Here is a 15,202-nt window from a genome sequence, read left to right as displayed (position 1 = left end):
TATATCTGTAGGCAAACTGAATATAGCATAAAAGATGAACCAAAAACAAAAACTTTAGTCGCATTTTCCTAGTATATTAATAATAATTGAAATACCAATTACTATGGTGTTGAAAACACTGAATGAAAAACATGAAAAAAAATATTCAACCGTCAACAAAAGAGGTTTTCCCAGCCTAGATTCGAACCTTGATCGTCCGGAACAACACCCATGAACCTTGCCCACTAAGCTATTGATGCAAGAAAATTCCGGCGCAAAAACACAGCTTCCCATATATCTGTAGGCAAACTGAATATAGCATAAACGATGAACCAAAAACAAAAACTTTAGTCGCATTTTCCTAGTATATTAATAATAATTGAAATACCAATTACTATGGTGTTGAAAACACTGAATGAAAAACATGAAAAAAAATATTCAACCGTCAACAAAAGAGGTTTTCCCAGCCTAGATTCGAACCATGATCGTCCGGAACAACACCCATGAACCTTGCTCACTAAGCTATTGTTGAAAGAAAATTCCGGCTCTAAGTCACAGCTTCCAATATGTCTGTAGGCAAACTGAATATAGCATAAACGATGAACCAAACACAAAAACTTCAGTCGCATTTTCCTAGTATATTAATAATAATTGAAACACCTATTATTATGATGTTGAAAAAAATGAAAGAAAACAAATTAAAAAAAAAAATTCAACCGTCAACAAAAGAGGTTTTCCCAGCCTAGATTCGAACGTCGCCTGTCTGTAGGCAAACTGAATATAGCAGAAACGATGAACCAAACACAAAAACTTTAGTCGCATTTTCCTAGTATATTAATAATAATTGAAATACCAATTACTATGGTGTTGAAAACACTGAATGAAAAACATGAAAAAAAATATTCAACCGTCAACAAAAGAGGTTTTCTCAGCCTAGATTCGAACCTTGATCGTCCGGAACAACACCCATGAACCTTGCCCACTAAGCTATTGATGAAAGAAAATTCCGGCGCGAAAACACAGCTTCGGATATATCTGTTGGCAAACTGAATATAGCATAAAAGATGAACAAAAATCAAAAACTTTAGTCGCATTTTCCTAGTATATTAATAATAATTGAAACACCTATTATTATGATGTTGAAAAAAATGAAAGAAAACAAATTAAAAAAAAAAATTCAACCGTCAACAAAAGAGGTTTTCCCAGCCTAGATTCGAACGTCGTCTGTCTGTAGGCAAACTGAATATAGCATAAACGATGAACCAAACACAAAAACTTTAGTCGCATTTTCCTAGTATATTAATAATAATTGAAACACCTATTATTATGATGTTGAAAAAAATGAAAGAAAACAAATTAAAAAAAAAAATTCAACCGTCAACAAAAGAGGTTTTCCCAGCCTAGATTCGAACGTCGCCTGTCTGTAGGCAAACTGAATATAGCATAAACGATGAACCAAACACAAAAACTTTAGTCGCATTTTCCTAGTATATTAATAATAATTGAAATACCAATTACTATGGTGTTGAAAACACTGAATGAAAAACATGAAAAAAAATATTCAACCGTCAACAAAAGAGGTTTTCTCAGCCTAGATTCGAACCTTGATCGTCCGGAACAACACCCATGAACCTTGCCCACTAAGCTATTGATGAAAGAAAATTCCGGCGCGAAAACACAGCTTCGGATATATCTGTTGGCAAACTGAATATAGCATAAAAGATGAACAAAAATCAAAAACTTTAGTCGCATTTTCCTAGTATATTAATAATAATTGAAACACCTATTATTATGATGTTGAAAAAAATGAAAGAAAACAAATTAAAAAAAAAAATTCAACCGTCAACAAAAGAGGTTTTCCCAGCCTAGATTCGAACGTCGCCTGTCTGTAGGCAAACTGAATATAGCAGAAACGATGAACCAAACACAAAAACTTTAGTCGCATTTTCCTAGTATATTAATAATAATTGAAATACCAATTACTATGGTGTTGAAAACACTGAATGAAAAACATGAAAAAAAATATTCAACCGTCAACAAAAGAGGTTTTCTCAGCCTAGATTCGAACCTTGATCGTCCGGAACAACACCCATGAACCTTGCCCACTAAGCTATTGATGAAAGAAAATTCCGGCGCGAAAACACAGCTTCGCATATATCTGTTGGCAAACTGAATATAGCATAAAAGATGAACAAAAATCAAAAACTTTAGTCGCATTTTCCTAGTATATTAATAATAATTGAAACACCTATTATTATGATGTTGAAAAAAATGAAAGAAAACAAATTAAAAAAAAAAATTCAACCGTCAACAAAAGAGGTTTTCCCAGCCTAGATTCGAACGTCGTCTGTCTGTAGGCAAACTGAATATAGCATAAACGATGAACCAAACACAAAAACTTCAGTCGCATTTTCCTAGTATATTAATAATAATTGAAACACCTATTATTATGATGTTGAAAAAAATGAAAGAAAACAAATTAAAAAAAAAATTCAACCGTCAACAAAAGAGGTTTTCCCAGCCTAGATTCGAACGTCGCCTGTCTGTAGGCAAACTGAATATAGCAGAAACGATGAACCAAACACAAAAACTTTAGTCGCATTTTCCTAGTATATTAATAATAATTGAAATACCAATTACTATGGTGTTGAAAACACTGAATGAAAAACATGAAAAAAAATATTCAACCGTCAACAAAAGAGGTTTTCTCAGCCTAGATTCGAACCTTGATCGTCCGGAACAACACCCATGAACCTTGCCCACTAAGCTATTGATGAAAGAAAATTCCGGCGCGAAAACACAGCTTCGGATATATCTGTAGGCAAACTGAATATAGCATAAACGATGAACCAAAAACAAAAACTTCAGTCGCATTTTCCTAGAATATTAATAACATTTGAAATACCAATTATTATGATGTTGAAAAAATGAGAGAAAAAGATTTTTTAAAAATTATTCAACCGTCAACAAAAGAGGTTTTACCAGCCTAGATTCGAACGTCGTCTGTCTGTTGGCAAACTGAATATAGCATAAAAGATGAACAAAAATCAAAAACTTTAGTCGCATTTTCCTAGTATATTAATAATAATTGAAACACCTATTATTATGATGTTGAAAAAAATGAAAGAAAACAAATTAAAAAAAAAAATTCAACCGTCAACAAAAGAGGTTTTCCCAGCCTAGATTCGAACGTCGCCTGTCTGTAGGCAAACTGAATATAGCAGAAACGATGAACCAAACACAAAAACTTTAGTCGCATTTTCCTAGTATATTAATAATAATTGAAATACCAATTACTATGGTGTTGAAAACACTGAATGAAAAACATGAAAAAAAATATTCAACCGTCAACAAAAGAGGTTTTCTCAGCCTAGATTCGAACCTTGATCGTCCGGAACAACACCCATGAACCTTGCCCACTAAGCTATTGATGAAAGAAAATTCCGGCGCGAAAACACAGCTTCGCATATATCTGTTGGCAAACTGAATATAGCATAAAAGATGAACAAAAATCAAAAACTTTAGTCGCATTTTCCTAGTATATTAATAATAATTGAAACACCTATTATTATGATGTTGAAAAAAATGAAAGAAAACAAATTAAAAAAAAAAATTCAACCGTCAACAAAAGAGGTTTTCCCAGCCTAGATTCGAACGTCGTCTGTCTGTAGGCAAACTGAATATAGCATAAACGATGAACCAAACACAAAAACTTCAGTCGCATTTTCCTAGTATATTAATAATAATTGAAACACCTATTATTATGATGATTATGAAAAATGAAAGAAAACAAATTAAAAAAAAAAATTCAACCGTCAACAAAAGAGGTTTTCCCAGCCTAGATTCGAACGTCGCCTGTCTGTAGGCAAACTGAATATAGCAGAAACGATGAACCAAACACAAAAACTTTAGTCGCATTTTCCTAGTATATTAATAATAATTGAAATACCAATTACTATGGTGTTGAAAACACTGAATGAAAAACATGAAAAAAAATATTCAACCGTCAACAAAAGAGGTTTTCTCAGCCTAGATTCGAACCTTGATCGTCCGGAACAACACCCATGAACCTTGCCCACTAAGCTATTGATGAAAGAAAATTCCGGCGCGAAAACACAGCTTCGGATATATCTGTAGGCAAACTGAATATAGCATAAACGATGAACCAAAAACAAAAACTTCAGTCGCATTTTCCTAGAATATTAATAACATTTGAAATACCAATTATTATGATGTTGAAAAAATGAGAGAAAAAGATTTTTTAAAAATTATTCAACCGTCAACAAAAGAGGTTTTACCAGCCTAGATTCGAACGTCGTCTGTCTGTAGGCAAACTGAATATAGCATAAACGATGAACCAAACACAAAAACTTTAGTCGCATTTTCCTAGTATATTAATAATAATTGAAACACCTATTATTATGATGTTGAAAAAAATGAAAGAAAACAAATTAAAAAAAAAAAATTCAACCGTCAACAAAAGAGGTTTTCCCAGCCTAGATTCGAACGTCGCCTGTCTGTAGGCAAACTGAATATAGCAGAAACGATGAACCAAACACAAAAACTTTAGTCGCATTTTCCTAGTATATTAATAATAATTGAAATACCAATTACTATGGTGTTGAAAACACTGAATGAAAAACATGAAAAAAAATATTCAACCGTCAACAAAAGAGGTTTTCTCAGCCTAGATTCGAACCTTGATCGTCCGGAACAACACCCATGAACCTTGCCCACTAAGCTATTGATGAAAGAAAATTCCGGCGCGAAAACACAGCTTCCCATATATCTGTAGGCAAACTGAATATAGCATAAAAGATGAACAAAAATCAAAAACTTTAGTCGCATTTTCCTAGTATATTAATAATAATTGAAACACCTATTATTATGATGTTGAAAAAAATGAAAGAAAACAAATTAAAAAAAAAAATTCAACCGTCAACAAAAGAGGTTTTCCCAGCCTAGATTCGAACGTCGTCTGTCTGTAGGCAAACTGAATATAGCATAAACGATGAACCAAACACAAACACTTTAGTTGCATTTTCCTAGTATATTAATAATAATTGAAATACCAATTACTATGGTGTTGAAAACACTGAATGAAAAACATGAAAAAAAATATTCAACCGTCAACAAAAGAGGTTTTCCCAGCCTAGATTCGAACCATGATCGTCCGGAACAACACCCATGAACCTTGCCCACTAAGCTATTGATGCAAGAAAATTCCGGTGCAAAAACACAGCTTCGGATATATCTGTTGGCAAACTGAATATAGCATAAAAGATGAACCAAACACAAAAACTTTAGTCGCATTTTCCTAGAATATTAATAACATTTGAAATACGAATTATTATGATGTTGAAAAAATGAGAGAAAAAGATTTTTTAAAAATTATTCAACCGTCAACAAAAGAGGTTTTCCCAGCCTAGATTCGAACGTCGTCTGTCTGTAGGCAAACTGAATATAGCATAAAAGATGAACCAAAAACAAAAACTTTAGTCGCATTTTCCTAGAATATTAATAACATTTGAAATACCAATTATTATGATGTTGAAAAAAATGAAAGAAAAAAAATTTAAAAAAAAAAATTCAACCGTCAACAAAAGAGGTTTTCCAAGCCTAGATTCGAACGTCGTCTGTCTGTAGGCAAACTGAATATAGCATAAACGATGAACCAAACACAAAAACTTTAGTCGCATTTTCCTAGTATATTAATAATAATTGAAACACCTATTATTATGATGTTGAAAAAAATGAAAGAAAACAAATAAAAAAAAATGCAACCGTCAACAAAAGAGGTTTTCCCAGCCTAGATTCGAACCTTGATCGTCCGGAACAACACCCATGAACCTTGCCCACTAAGCTATTGATGCAAGAAAATTCCGGTGCAAAAACTTAGCTTCAGATATGTCTGTAGGCAAACTGAATATAGCATAAAAGATGAACCAAACACAAAAACTTTAGTCGCATTTTCCTAGTATATTAATAATAATTGAAATACCAATTACTATGGTGTTGAAAACACTGAATGAAAAACATGAAAAAAAATATTCAACCGTCAACAAAAGAGGTTTTCCCAGCCTAGATTCGAACCATGATCGTCCGGAACAACACCCATGAACCTTGCCCACTAAGCTATTAATGGAAGAAAATTCCGGTGCAAAAACACAGCTTCGGATATATCTGTTGGCAAACTGAATATAGCATAAAAGATGAACCAAACACAAAAACTTTAGTCGCATTTTCCTAGAATATTAATAACATTTGAAATACGAATTATTATGATGTTGAAAAAATGAGAGAAAAAGATTTTTTAAAAATTATTCAACCGTCAACAAAAGAGGTTTTCCCAGCCTAGATTCGAACGTCGTCTGTCTGTAGGCAAACTGAATATAGCATAAAAGATGAACCAAAAACAAAAACTTTAGTCGCATTTTCCTAGAATATTAATAACATTTGAAATACCAATTATTATGATGTTGAAAAAAAATGAAAGAAAACAAATTTAAAAAAAAAAATTCAACCGTCAACAAGAGGTTTTCCAAGCCTAGATTCGAACGTCGTCTGTCTGTAGGCAAACTGAATATAGCATAAAAGATGAACCAAACACAAAAACTTTAGTCGCATTTTCCTAGTATATTAATAATAATTGAAATACCAATTACTATGGTGTTGAAAACACTGAATGAAAAACATGAAAAAAAATATTCAACCGTCAACAAAAGAGGTTTTCCCAGCCTAGATTCGAACCATGATCGTCCGGAACAACACCCATGAACCTTGCCCACTAAGCTATTGATGGAAGAAAATTCCGGCGCAAAAACACAGTTTCGAATATATCTGTTGGCAAACTGAATATAGCATAAAAGATGAACCAAACACAAAAACTTTAGTCGCATTTTCCTAGAATATTAATAACATTTGAAATACGAATTATTATGATGTTGAAAAAATGAGAGAAAAAGATTTTTTTAAAATTATTCAACCGTCAACAAAAGAGGTTTTCCCAGCCTAGATTCGAACGTCGTCTGTCTGTAGGCAAACTGAATATAGCATAAAAGATGAACCAAAAACAAAAACTTTAGTCGCATTTTCCTAGAATATTAATAACATTTGAAATACCAATTATTATGATGTTGAAAAAAATGAAAGAAAACAAATTTAAAAAAAAAAATTCAACCGTCAACAAAAGAGGTTTTCCAAGCCTAGATTCGAACGTCGTCTGTCTGTAGGCAAACTGAATATAGCATAAACGATGAACCAAACACAAAAACTTTAGTCGCATTTTCCTAGTATATTAATAATAATTGAAACACCTATTATTATGATGTTGAAAAAAATGAAAGAAAACAAATAAAAAAAAATGCAACCGTCAACAAAAGAGGTTTTCCCAGCCTAGATTCGAACCTTGATCGTCCGGAACAACACCCATGAACCTTGCCCACTAAGCTATTGATGCAAGAAAATTCCGGTGCAAAAACTCAGCTTCTGATATGTCTGTAGGCAAACTGAATATAGCATAAAAGATGAACCAAACACAAAAACTTTAGTCGCATTTTCCTAGTATATTAATAATAATTGAAATACCAATTACTATGGTGTTGAAAACACTGAATGAAAAACATGAAAAAAAATATTCAACCGTCAACAAAAGAGGTTTTCCCAGCCTAGATTCGAACGTCGTCTGTCTGTAGGCAAACTGAATATAGCATAAAAGATGAACCAAAAACAAACACTTTAGTCGCATTTTCCTAGTATATTAATAATAATTGAAATACCAATTACTATGGTGTTGAAAACACTGAATGAAAAACATGAAAAAAAATATTCAACCGTCAACAAAAGAGGTTTTCCCAGCCTAGATTCGAACGTCGTCTGTCTGTAGGCAAACTGAATATAGCATAAAAGATGAACCAAAAACAAAACACTTTAGTCGCATTTTCCTAGTATATTAATAATAATTGAAATACCAATTACTATGGTGTTGAAAACACTGAATGAAAAACATGAAAAAAAATATTCAACCGTCAACAATAGAGATTTTGCCAGCCTAGATTCGAACCTTGATCGTCCGGAAAAACACCCATGAACCTTGCCCACTAAGCTATTGATGAAAGAAAATTCCGGCGCGAAGTCACAGCTTCCAATATGTCTGTAGGCAAACTGAATATAGCATAAACGATGAACCAAAATCAAAAACTTCAGTCGCATTTTCCTAGTATATTAATAATAACTGAAACACCTATTACTATGGTGTTGAAAACACTGAATGAAAAACATGAAAAAAAATATTCAACCGTCAACAAAAGAGGTTTTCACAGCCTAGATTCGAACCATGATCGTCCGGAAAAACACCCATGAACCTTGCCCACTAAGCTATTGATGAAAGAAAATTCCGGCGCGAAGTCACAGCTTCCGATATGTCTGTAGGCAAACTGAATATAGCATAAAAGATGAACCAAAATCAAAAACTTCAGTCGCATTTTCCTAGTATATTAATAATAACTGAAATACCAATTACTATGGTGTTGAAAACACTGAATGAAAAACATGAAAAAAATATTCAACCGTCAACAATAGAGGTTTTGCCAGCCTAGATTCGAACCTTGATCGTCCGGAAAAACACCCATGAACCTTGCCCACTAAGCTATTGATGAAAGAAAATTCCGGCGCGAAAACACAGCTTCCAATATATCTGTAGGCAAACTGAATATAGCATAAAAGATGAACCAAAAACAAACACTTTACTCGTTTTTTCCTACTATATTAATAATATTTGAAATATCAATTTTTTTGATATGCTCAAAAGAATGTACAAACAAGTTTTCCAACTCGTTTCAAAAACTTGTTCGTTTCGTGTTCAAACAATCACTAGCCACAGGTTGCCGACCTCTGCCCAAAGCGAAAAACAATATTATGTCGTAATAAAATCAACAAAGTAGTTTTCCAAAATATTGTAAAGTGCTTCACGTTTATCCAATTTGATTAATCTTCTTTACAGTTTTATAATTTCCCCTTCTTTCCTTTTCTATCCTATTTTCAAAACACGGCACCTTTCTGCATCAAAGCGAAAATCAGATAAGCTGGATTCATTACCATATTCTTTCAAAATTAAATTCCCAAACGCATCACGCATTTGGTAGAACAGGCAAATTCACTACAAAATAATAGAAATAATGAAAACATAAAAATTACAATACGGCAATGTCCGTAATATCATAATAATAAATAAAAATAAATAAAACATAAATATGTTAAAAAGTATGGGCCAAAAAGGACGGGGCCCTTGCATCCTCGGGGCCCAAGCCTTAGTTTGGTTACCCCATGATCCGGCTCTGCGTGAGGGAAAGAAATAAACTACTTTAAAAATCCACACTGGTAGAGAATGTCTATTAAAGTGTTTTTAAATGGAATTAACAGTTTCAGACTTTTATTTTCCCATTCTTTCATGAAGTGAAATCCCATTCTCAAATGTGATAAAAAAAAACCGAAAAAGAAATCCCGTCAATTGATAAAACAAAAACAAAATGGGCCTATGAAATCAAACACAAAGCTTTCGGGCGAGATCTCCGATTTCGATTTTTTTTTTCCATCGCCGGGAAAATTTGCCGGGCAACATTGTTGGAGCAAATGCCGGTTCGCTCGATCGAACACGGTCATGGCCATCCGGGTGTTTTTCATTTCGTTTTCCATCGGGACAGTTTTCCGCACATGCAGGTCACTTTGGTGATGTTTTTTTTTTTACATCCTTTTTCCCGCCTCACCGTACCGAAGCAAATGTGGCCGTGTTTGAATGGGGAAAAGCGAGTGAAAGTTGTAAATTAATCAACCACCGGTTCGCCGACATTTGGCCGAACTACGACTGCACTTTTCCGGAGCTGCCGCGGGGGAAAAAGAAAAACCCACGTGGAACGCGAAGCGCTGCATGTTGGGCGTAGCGAGATCCTGTGATTTATTCTACTCCCCTTTCATAGTCCGCGAGGGCGGAAGTCCTCCGCAATGGCGATGTAATCCAATTTGCGGCTGAATTTATGATGAACAAGTGTAAATGTAAATGCCGTATGACAAAAGAGGAATAATAAAATATCGCTGGCTCGATGCTTCAGACTAGGGGCGAACAGTGTGCACGATGGGGAAGCAATAGGAAACAAGAGGCAGAAAAAGGGCAGCACCATTGGACAGAAAAAATAAATAATAAAACATGCACACCGATGCGAATGCAGGTCGACTTTGTATGCTTATGGAGGAAGGAAAACAATCTCTCTGGGAGAGAGGTGAAAACACGGGGTGGGTGTGTTGGGAAAACTGTAACAATTTACTCAACCATTACACTGTCAGTTGTTCAACTCCCGTGAGCCCATCGCGCTGCCAACAAAGGCAACGTCAGTGGGTGTTGGGAAAATATGGGTGGAAAATTCCCGGGACCCACACCCGATTTATCCGGTACAGCTTGCGAAACGTTTCGAACAATCGGAGTTTGCACAATCCGGGCCGATATTTTCCAAATGCCCGCGATGCACAACCACTAGTTTGTTGCACATACATTATTTGAGCAACGTTTTGTTTTTACTATACTGTTTTGTTTTTGCAAACAATCAGAAAGAGCGCTTGTGGAAAATCGTGGGTACCGTTAAAAAATTCAAATATTCCTTTGATGTGCTTGCGTGTGTGCGCGAAGCGGAAGTATGTAACTGCAACATTCCAGCCCCGATTTTCCCTTGAGTGGACATTCCTGTGCACCCTCGGGTGTTGGCGGTTTTCCCTCCTCCCCTCGCAGGGAAACCTTAATCCGGGCGGAGGTGAGTTGTGTTCATCCGTCCGAAAACACTCGACAGAAGAAGTGCGCGAGCACGATGGGCTTATAACGTTTTATTCACCCGCTAACCGGTGTAACAATGTTACGGAACGTGGATGATCAACCTGGTGGAAACCGTAGACTAGGGAGGGGAAGAAACCGTACCGGTGTACCAAACAACCGCCAACCCGGATGGTGTATGAAATATGTGGAAAATTAATATTTTGCAGTCGTGCCCGAACCGATTGTGACCGAAATTCTCATGCTGAACTGACAAATAAAGGGTGAGCAAAGAGGGGGTAGGGGGTAGAGAGGGGGTGCAATGGTGAGTCTACAAACTAGCGACAGTGCAGTTATCCTTACCGCATCGCTTGGCTTCGCCCGGTTGACATGCAACCGAAGGCATTTGTGTCCAGTTTGGAAACGCGTGGATTAAACGACCGGTTCAGCTTCCAAGCACAGTGGTTCATCGAGAGGCTGAACATCTCACAAAACATTGTCTTTAAATTGTCTTACTAATGATCAAAATCTTTCAATGTAGAATTCCATAAACAATTTTTTGAACAATTAATGCAACAAAGCTATAGACAGCAGTAAGTGAGAAATACAGCACAAATGAACCGATTCATTGTACACCGCGACTAATAGCGAACATAACTAATCTTCACCTTCCCATTCGTATATTAAAAATGGAAAAACGTAATCTAGGTGTGTTTCGATTGGAACCAAATGTGCCGAGACTTCTATAGTAGTATAATTTTCAACTTAAAGTAACTTAACAGAGTAGAATAAAACTGACTACTTTTGAATCCTCTTCCCCAATAGTTAACACAGAACAGAAGAAAATTAATCTCTATACTCGTCTGTGTATTTTATTTAAATTTGCAAACATTAAAATACACAGTTTTGGTGTTAACCCTTTGCACTCGAAAGCGTTTTCGCCTGCGCGAACCAGCAACTCGAGGCGAAATTGACCAAATTGGTAAACGCCTAGGCGGATTTAACGGTGCTGGGACTAAGTGGCCGCGGTGAGCCCCGAGCTCGCAAGGGGGCCTGAATCTTCCAGGGTTTCCTTCAGATTTCAACAAAATTTCTTTAAACTTCATTAATTTTATTCAAAGATTGACAAGTACTAAATTGTAACCGGTCAATAACGGAAAATGTTTTCTGTATCCTATAAAAATTATTGCCAAGAACCATGACGAAAAAATTGAAAGATGGTCCGGTATATAATCAGAGTTGAACAGTATCAATTGTAAACAAGCATGCATTTGCAAAAAAACCAACAGAATTTTCAAATATGTCAAGCATAAGCAGTTTCAATGAAAGCAATGCATTTTTGGCATGTCCTATTAGATGTTTTGCATTAGAGAGATGCATTTGAAAAAGCGGCAAATAACGCAGAAAAAGTTTACAGTTATGTAGTTCATTCATTAATTCATCGTAAATATAAAAATGTCTCTTTGAACGTTGAAGCGCATGGATCAAGAACTGCAAATTGAGTAAGACTCGATCGGCTCACTAGCTTCAACCGGCTTGGCGCCGTAGCAGCGCCGCTCGAGTTGGTGCTACGCTACTGCTGGGCGCCGTATCGGCGCCGCTCGAGTGGAAAGGGTTAATAATGTGCTTGGCGTCAAATCATCTCCTGAAAAGGATATTTATTGATTAGACTGTACAATTGTTATTTGCGAACTGTAACGGCGACCTTAACGAGGCCAGGTGTGTATGAATTTATTGTCTTTTAAAATATATAGAAAAAATAACAGAAAAAATTAAAATGTTTTAAAAAATGTGCGAAAAATAAGAATAAGATAACATTGAAAACGAAAACGACTAAAAGAACGTTATATAATTGATTTATTACATTTTTCTGATTTCTATTTCAATTATGCAAGCAGCTTAGTTTTACTTGAAATTGATTTTGATAAGTGCTGTATCATGAACTATTTAAATTTAAGCCAACCCTAACACTATCCCGTGTCCCACTGTGCCGCTTCAAACAGGTATTCGAATTGTTTGTTGTCCCAGCGCACGCCAGAAGCCGTTGTGGTCGCGATAGATGATTAGGAAAATCCCCGACCGGGAAACCGGGGGCGCAAGCTATCAAATCCAATTTGAAATCAATTTTCCTGGAAAATAAGCCCCCCCCCCCCTCCCCCTTCCTTTCAAACGAACTCCCGGTTGGACAAATGTGGACAAATGGGCAACTATTTTCGATCCACAGCCCGACGAAATCCGTGTCCTGTAACGGGAATTAGCTGCCAGCAGTCGAGTTTTTCCCCTTCAGTCTGGCTTTAGGTATGTCCGCGTGCGACTGACAGGTTTCGCATTGGATTCACTAGTGCACCAGGAAGTGGTTGCATGCAGATTAAGTGGTCTGTTTGTCTCTCCCCACGAGGAGGATTTATTTCCGTCCAGCAAAACGTTGGATTTCAAACGCGGCTTCGAAAAGGTTTTTTTTGTGGATGTTTGAAACCGTATTTGGAACCGGTTCGTGGGGCTTTTCTTCGATAAAATTAATTTCACTAACGGATAAAAATTTGTTTCCGTCCAGTCTAAATATTGTTATCTGTTACATTAACCAAAATCTTGAACCATTTCCTTTTTTTCGTTGCCTTCATTTCAACTCAAAACACTTCTTTAACCACCTGACATGAAAAACACCTCGTGGGAACTGCTTACTCGCTGGCCGGAAAACATTTTTCACGCTCACCAGCCGCATGGAGCAGGCCACTTTTTCCCTGCCAGGAAGCGCGTGCCTCGGAAAACGTCTCCCCCCTGGGATCCTCCACCATTTACCGCGGGGAAATCAGCAAGCGACGAACCCGATCTGGAGTAACGGAAAATCGTGGTAAATTACTTCCTGCCGGCGCAAGTGTCCGTTGCACGTTCGGGATTGCCATAAATAGAGCGCTCAGCACCGAAAACCGTTTGCGTGTTTCGCAGCGAGCGAAACATTGTTGTTAAGAAAGATAAACAACCGCACCGCGCGGAAAAGCTCGCCTCGACTCGACGTCGCATAAGTTTTCACGCACGCCTCGAGATTAGATAGAAGCGGGAACTTTCTCGCGGCGGTCGTCCTTATCATGCCGTCCTATCCGGACCAACACTTGCTTCACGGTGTTTTTTTCTCTTTCCCGAGCGGCAAGCGACGAACCCCCTTTCGCCGTTTAGTCTTATTTATTTACCTACCGTGTCGTTCGGCGCCGCCGTAATTATGCAGGACGCAAGGAGTGTGAAAAAATCCCTTCCGACCACGCCGATAACAACTCGCACGAATCGAAACCCATCACTCAGCGGTCAGCAGTCCCTCGCCCGCCCGCTCAGTCAACCGTTCATTATCACTTATTTATTTGCGTTTTATTTAATTTAAATAATGTCGTAAATTGGTTTCCCGTTTTGTCCAGCAAGTTCGGGGGTTTTTCAGGCGCTAATTATGGTAGAATATTCATCGCTCCCGCTTCGAAGGGTCCGGGAAATTCCCACTGCGCGCCGGGCTCAAGTTACGAGCCGAATTTAGCACATCTTTTTCGGTTTTCGTTATCAGCGCTAGCGAACCCATTCGCTTCCCTTTTCCCCCGCCGGGAAAGCCAAAAAGAGTTTATCTATTTTCGATTTTTAACCTCCACACCGTGCGCGACATTGTGCCTCCCTGTTTCCAACCGGTCTGGTACCGGAACACAGCCCTTGTTGGTTGTGAGGGGAAAAAAAGGGGTTAAATAAATATTTTATGCTAATGCTCGACTCCAAATGCTCGTTCCACGTGTTGCGCCCGGGGTTTGGCTTTTTCGTGTAATATTTATTTCTAATTGAATTTCGCAGCGCACAGTCCAGTGGAAAGAAAATCGTTAACTGGAAATTGTTTAGCCTTGCCAGTGGGATAATAATCTTTGCCGTTATACAAGCGAGAGAACGTAAGGCCTGTAAGGTTTCTTTTTGAGAGTGTTTTATTTAAAATTGTTTTTACATTCTTTTAGATTTAGAATTTGACTTTGAGATCAATGTATTACCTGTTCCAGGATTGTATTATCATTCTAAATAATTTTGATAATAATAATAAACACCATATTTACCAACCTCAAACCTCAACTTCAACATAAATACCATTTTTCTTTCTTCAAAACATATACTTCTACAATAATGGAATATCACTTTCCCATGAAACGGGTTTTTCGTATTCCTTTCACACAGTCTTTCGATATGTTATGTATACTCACTATTTTATATGATTTTATTAATTTCGTCAAATGATTTCCTCACGTAATAATTAATATTGGTTTATTAATTTAACTTAGAAGGGAAAAAATAATACAATAAATACAAATCATGTCACAATCATCTCTTCAGGACTAAAAATGATACTGATTAATAAGGGAAAATTGTATGCCTTATAGTTATAAAACAAGTCAGCGTTAGAAAATGGAAAAA

This window comes from Anopheles ziemanni, chromosome X (genome assembly GCF_943734765.1).
Source record: "Anopheles ziemanni chromosome X, idAnoZiCoDA_A2_x.2, whole genome shotgun sequence".
Classification (NCBI taxonomy): Eukaryota; Metazoa; Arthropoda; class Insecta; order Diptera; family Culicidae; genus Anopheles; species Anopheles ziemanni.
Note: the sequence above shows the minus strand (reverse complement) of the source record.